The sequence below is a fragment of the Tenrec ecaudatus genome, chromosome X, assembly GCF_050624435.1.
Source record: "Tenrec ecaudatus isolate mTenEca1 chromosome X, mTenEca1.hap1, whole genome shotgun sequence".
In the NCBI taxonomy this organism is placed as follows: Eukaryota; Metazoa; Chordata; class Mammalia; order Afrosoricida; family Tenrecidae; genus Tenrec; species Tenrec ecaudatus.
This window is the reverse complement of record NC_134548.1, coordinates 54,557,985-54,564,990: the sequence shown is the minus strand read 5'-3', so window position 1 is coordinate 54,564,990 and position 7,006 is coordinate 54,557,985.

The window sequence follows — 7,006 nt, the reverse complement described above, 5'->3', positions numbered from 1 at the left end:
GTTGCACGGTGGCCAAGGCGGTTCTCAAAGACCGGACCTCACCGCGTGTGGTCCGTCACCAGGTGTTGACGTGGCTGGTCGGGGGAATACCCGTTCCCAGCATGCAACGGGCGCGGCCGCTTCTGCTGAATTCGCGCTCGAGGGTTGTGGAAATTGAAACCTCGCGAGGCCCAACCCTTAGTTCTTTGTTCTATTGTTCTCAAACTAATCGCCATCTATTCCCTCGCCATGCCCTTCTGCAACTGCTACTTAGCTGCCACTTCGTCCCAGATTGAATGAGCAGGCTGACACTCGGTCATTTTACGTGCACTGCTACCGAATTGTCCCGAGGTGGAGAGCGTGAGAATGACCAGTGCGGTCTAGGTGATGCCTATCTATATAGTGATCCATACTGCAGGACAGAGTAAAACTGCCCAGAACGCTCCCGAAGCTGTAAAAAAGTATTTCGATGTCTTTTCTCCCACAAATCCCCACAGATCAGCTGGTGGGTTTGAACCACAGCCTCCCACTTGGCATTCACCAGAGTTCTTTCTCTTGCGAATATGGAAGGTGGCTTAATTTTTGAATTTTCATTAATTACACAAATGCTCTGAAGCTTCTGAACTTCCCGTTCAACTTCCATCTCCACTAAGTGCTACTGTTGCCCTGGATGTTACCAGCTCAGAACAAACCTTTTCCCCATCACGAAAATAGGAATAGCAAACAGCCCACATTTACCAGATTTACTGGGAGGATTAAGTATAGTGCAGCACACTGTCTGGCCGTTTGTAATTTTGTTCTTCAAACATTTTTAACTTTGACACACAAAAAAAGATACACATTGCGAGTCAGTGCACAAACATAATAATGGATGCAATTATGGTGGTTATAAAGTAACAGGCACTAAGTGCTTTCAACAGTGCTCGGGTGAATGGCTAACAACCTGCATTATGAGAAGAAGAAAAAGAATAGCGCCGATTTCGAGCATCTGCCAGTGTTGATGATTCACAGCAGACCTCAATTTCTTAGTGTATAATCATTGAAGTATACAAAGTGATTGCCCTCGTGTACCATTATATCATAGTCCCACCATCCAGATAGAATATAAGGAAATAACTTCAAAATCACAGATAACAGTGAGTTGTAATAAAATCAGAGTAGTAATGAGTTTTGAGCATTTTTTACCTTTTAAAAGTATTTTTAAAAATATAATTCAAATATAAGTTTGTCATTCATTTTTTTTTAAAGAAAATCACTTTATTGGGGGCTCATAGCTCTTCTCACAATCCATACTTATATATCCATTGTGTCAAGCACATTTGTACATACATTGCCATCATCATTTTCAAAACATTTTCTTTCTACTGGAGCCCTTGGTATCAGATCCTCATGTTTTCCCTCCCTCCTCCTCTGTTCCCTCATGAACCTTTGATAATTTATAAATTATTATTTTTCAATGTTTTACACCAACCCCTGTTTCCCTTCACCCATTTTTCTTTTGTCCGTACCCCTGGGAGGGGTTATATGTAGATCATTGTGATCAGTTCCCCCTTTCTCTCTCTACCTTCCCTTTCCCCTCCTGGTATCAATACTCTCAATATTGGTCCCCAGGGGGGTTATCTGTCCTGGGTTCCCTGTGTTTCCAGCTCTTGTCTGTACCCATGTACATGCTCTGGTCTAGCTGGATTTGTAAGGTAGAACTGGGGTTATGATATTGGGGGGGAGGAGCATTAAAGTAACAGAGGAAAGTTCTATGTTTCCTCGGTGCCATACTGCACCCTGACTGGCTCGTCTCCTCCCACGAACCTTCTGTAAGGGGATGTCCAATTATCTTAAGATGGGCTTTGGGTCTCCACTCCGCACTCCCCCTCATTCACATTGATATGATTTTTTTTGTTGTTCTGGGTTTTTGATGCCTGACACCTGATCCCATGGCCACCTCATGATCACACAGGCTGGTGTGCTTCTTCCATGTGAGCTTTGTTGCTTCTCAGCTAGATGGCTGCTTGTTTATCTTCAAGCCTTTAAGGCCCCAGATGCTACATCTTTTCATAGCTGGGCACCATCAGCTTTCTTCACCACATTTGCTTACGCACACATTTGTCTTCTGTGATAGTGTCAGGAAGGTGAGTATTATAGAATGCCATTTTATTAGAACAAAGTGTTGCGTTGAGGGAGTACTTGAGTAGAAGGCCACTGTCTGCTACCTTAAACTTAACATATAAATATATGTACATAGATCTAGTTCCCTATTGTTATATATAAATATATTTACATATGTACATGCCTATATTTAGATCTCTGAAACTGTCCTTTGCCTCCTAGTTCTTTCCTCTATATCCTTTTACTGTTCTCTTGTCTCACTATTATGTTCGGCCTTCATTCGGGTTTCAGTAATTCCTCTTGGTTACATTGCCCTTGATAAGCCCTACCAGGTATCTTACGCCCTCCTCGCCATGGATGTTAGATCACCTGTTGTTCCCGTCTCCCTGGGTTTGTTACTATCCATTTCCTTTGTCCTGACTCCCCTTCTCCCATGTCCCCCCTGGAACTGTTGGTCACCTTTTAATAATAGCTGTTTAGCAACCAATTTGCAAAATTCCTGAAAACTTAAACAGCTCCCTCAAACCTTTATAAGTTGGCATCAGCAGCACATTAGTGAATACTTTCCTTATATTGTTATCAAATGCCTCTGGTCAACTCATAGCAAGCCCATTGCACACAGCAGAACAAAACACTGCTGGGTCCTGTGGCATTCTCAGTCACTGCTAGATTTGAGTCCACTGTTGCTGCCACTGTGTCAATCCTGTTGAGAATTTTTTTTTTCTGACCCTTTACCAAGCTTGATGTTCTTCTTCGGGGACTTTTATATCTATGACAATCTTTTATGACAATTAAATCTAAGGAGTATTCTGGCTGTACTTTTTGAAGACAGATTTATTTCTTCTTCCAGTACTCTATGGTATATTCAATATTCTCCACCAACCCCCTAATTCAGCGGTATCAGTTCTCCTGCATTCATTCTTTATTCCTTATCCAGGTTTGTATGCATATGAGGTGATTAAAGAATGGCTTGAGTTAGGTGAATCTTAGTCTTCAAAGAGATATCCTTCTTTCTAAGATATTTTAAAGAGGGCTTGTGCAACAGATTTGCCCGATGCCATAGATCCTTTGATTCCCTGAGTGCTGCTTTCATGTTAGGGGAGCTCTGGTGGTGTAGTAGTTGGGCTTTGATCTTCATGATCAGCAGTTTGAAACAACCAGCAGCCCCTCAAAAGAAAGACTGGACTTTCTTCTCCTGTAAACAATAAATAATCAGAGTCTCAGAAACCCACAGTGGCGGGGGGCGGGGGGGGGGTTGTCATGAGTCAGCATTGACTCCATGGCAGTGAGTTTGTTTGTTTTTGCTTTGATGTTAGGTCACTCAATCTTTACAACCACCATATGAAACAATGACTAAAATTGTACCCGGTTTACAGATAAAGAAACTGAGACAAGGGAATATATATATACATAAATATGACATATAAAATATATGCCATTTAATGTGTATGATTACATAGAAATATATAGTGGTATATTGTACTTCCTAATATATAAAGCAAGGAGCCCTGGTGGTGTAGTAATTATACAATTGGGTTGCTAACCTCAAAGTCAGCAGTTCAAAACCACCAGACCCTCTCATGGAGAAAGATGACGCTTTCTATTCTAGTCAAGAGTGATAGTCTTTGAAACCCACAGGGCTATTCTACCTTGTCCTTATAGGGTTGGTATGAGTTGGAATGGACTCCATGGCAGTAAATATATAAATATACAAAGCATGTGTTATTAAGCAAAATAATATGAATATGCCACTTTATGAAAATGTAAAGAAATATTTAATGGTATAGTTTTATGTATTTCATATAGTGCACATATGAACCATGCATATACTACATATTAGAGAGCATGTTAATATACATAAACATGCTAGTCTATATACATTTATTTATACAAGAAAGTACCTGTACTGAATATAAATGTATTAGTTAAATTTTTTAAAATGGTTAGGCTCTGTATTCTATTTGTCTGTTGATTTTATAATAATCCCACACTGCCTGAATTAGTTTTAAATTAAGTATTGATATCTAGGATAAATATAAGAAAATATAAAACATCACGTCAGAGATTAGAAATGCTCTGAAGAATAATAACGACGGGTGAAAAGGGATCCAGTGTAACCAAGGGGTGGCATTGTCATGTGAGACAGTAAAGCCAAGGAAGACTTCTCAGAGGCAGTGACACTTGAACTGGACAAAGACCCACAACAGGAGTATTTAAAAAACAATCATTTTATTGGGGGCTCGTACAACTCTTATCACAATCCATCCATCTATCCAGTGTGTGTCAAGCACATTTTTACATTTGTTGCCATCATCATTCTCAAAACATTTACTTTCTACTTGAGCCCTTGGTATCAGCTCTGCATTTTCCCCTCTCTTAGGAACTCTTGATAATTTATAAGTTATTATTATTTTGTCATGTCTTATACTGCCTAATGTCTCCCTTCATCTACTTTTCTGTTGTCTGTCCCCCAGGGAGGAGGTTATATGTAGATCCTTGTAATCGGTTCCCTCTTTCTCCCTCACCTTCCCTCCACCCTCCCAGTATCACCACTCTTAGCACTGGTCCTGAAGGGATCATCTGCCCTGGATTCCCTGTGTTTCCAGTTCCTATCTGTACCAGTGTACATCCTCTGCTCTAGCCGGATTTGTAAGGTAGAATTGGGATCATGATGGTGGACGGCAGGGGGTGGCGCAGGGCGCAGGGGAGGAAGCCTTAAAGGACTAGAGGAAAGTTGTATGTTTCTTTGGTGCTAAACTGCACCCTGACTGCCTGTCCAGGAATGTTTTAAGAAAGAGAATTCTAAACCAAGGGAACACCAAGAACAACTGACCCTCAATTGGAAACCAATTAGCAACAAAACAATTTGAAGAACAAAACAATTGATTTCATCATTCTTTAGAATTCCACTTTTAGAAAATCAGTTAGGTCAAGCCAATGCTCCCTCCCCAGCACCAAGAATAGGGGCTAGCACACAGTTGGTGTTCAATAAATGCTGAGCGCCTTCTTGAATTCACCCTTTTGTTTCAATGTTCCTTCATTCTCTCCTGTTCCATGGGGCCTCCCAGGGAGGCAGCGAGAAACCAGGAAAAAGGTATAGGAAGAAAGGAAGGTAGAACTTTCCTGTAGGGCTCAAAGGGCTTGCGGGGCGGGCATGTGTTGCCTGAGGTCCTGGGGCTCTGGGAACAGGGATCTATGTAGATGGTGGGCGTGTGATAAAGGAAGAGTGCCAGCTGTGCCCCACCCCCACCCCACCACAGAGGCAGGTACTGGGGGCCCAGGCTTACCCAGCGGGATACTTCCCACATCCGGTTTACTTGCCTCTCAGAAAGAGGATGTTTAATTTTTCGTAAAGAAACTTGCTTCCTCCAGCAGGGCTAGGGGCTTAAGGGACAGGAGCCAGGTTCTGAACTCTCCAAGCTCTTTCCGAATTAGGGTGTAGGCCTGCAGCTCCCATGGAGCACCCTACTGGGTGTAAAAGTCTCCTCCTCTCAGCCTCCTGAGGAGGCCAAGGAGGGGGGCCACAAGGCACATCTTGACTGAAGGCATCAAACAGTATGAAAGGAAAGGGGAAGACAGCCATGGGCACAGATTCCTGCTAGAAGCCCTGCTCCCCATGAGGCTGCTTTGAGGGCTGGAAGAGACTCTGCAGAGCTCCATATGAAAGCACGAAAGGCAGGTCGATCATTCTAAATGCACCTCAGTGGAGCCTTTAATCAACTGAGGCTGTCCATTCATTCTCTTAGCAGATATTTATTGAGACATTGTTATGTGTCAAGTATAGTTTTACTTTCCCTGTAGCAAGTCATTCCCTCCTCCCATTAGCCAATCCCCAGAGCCCAATCCACTGCCATCCAGTTGATTCCAACTCATAGTGACTCTATATGGGGTTTCCAAGGGTAAAATCTTTATGGGAACAGATAGCCTCATCTTTCTCCTGTGGAGTGCCTGGTGGATTTGAACTTCCGATCTTGAGGTTAACAGTCCAGTGATTACTGAACAACGCCTGCCTCTGTGGCAGGTGAGACGCAGCGAGGGTTCTGAGAGCTCATAGCTTACTATGAAGTGACAGAGCTGGGAAAGCTTGGCCGCATAACTGCTTTGCTCTGTTGCCCCCCTCCCCTGAGTACTGCTGAGCCCTATGACCTGTTTTAATCCAAGTAAAACTCATATCACCACAGGGAATGGGGTCTGCTTGAAAAGAACTCACAGGAACTGTTAGGCAGCTTAGCCTAGGGAATTGGGAAGTCCATTTACGCATGCCCAGGAGAGCCAGCAAAGGACAAAGCTGGATTTTCCCGCCGGTGGGCCCGGAGGGGCGTTACACCTGGAACAGCCCACCTGGGCCAGGTGATTGCAATTCAGCCAATGGGATTGACCTGGGGTCGTTCACCACGCCTCCCCCTGGAATCCTTGAAAAGGCAGGGACCGGAGGGGAGAGGGGCTTGTCGTGCTTGGCTGGTCTCCTCGTCTTCGTGGGAGGAGAGAGATCCTTGCGTGACCTGGCGCAGTCTCTGCCAGGCCGCATGGTCAAAGGAATCCTATGGGTGCCGCAGAAAACCTGAAACTTCTTTTAACTCTCATTAAATTCACTTGGATCACGAGCCCGGCTTCGGCGTGAAATCTTTCTTGCGCGGAGCCAAGGACCGAGGCTGAAATCTAGTCCTGGAAAGAAAGACCTAACAGAACCAGAATTGTCCTCCCAAACTGGATAACATCACACAAGCATCCTCTTTAATGAACCAAACCCCAAACCAAACTCACTGCCATCGAGTCGATGCTGACTTCTAGTGACCCTCTAGAGGACAGGGTCCAACCACCCCTGTGAGTTTCCAAGACGGTACCTGGTGACGGGAGTAGAAAGCCCAGTCTTTCTCCTGTGGAGCAGCTCGTGGTTTTGAACTGCTGACCTTTCAGATTGCAG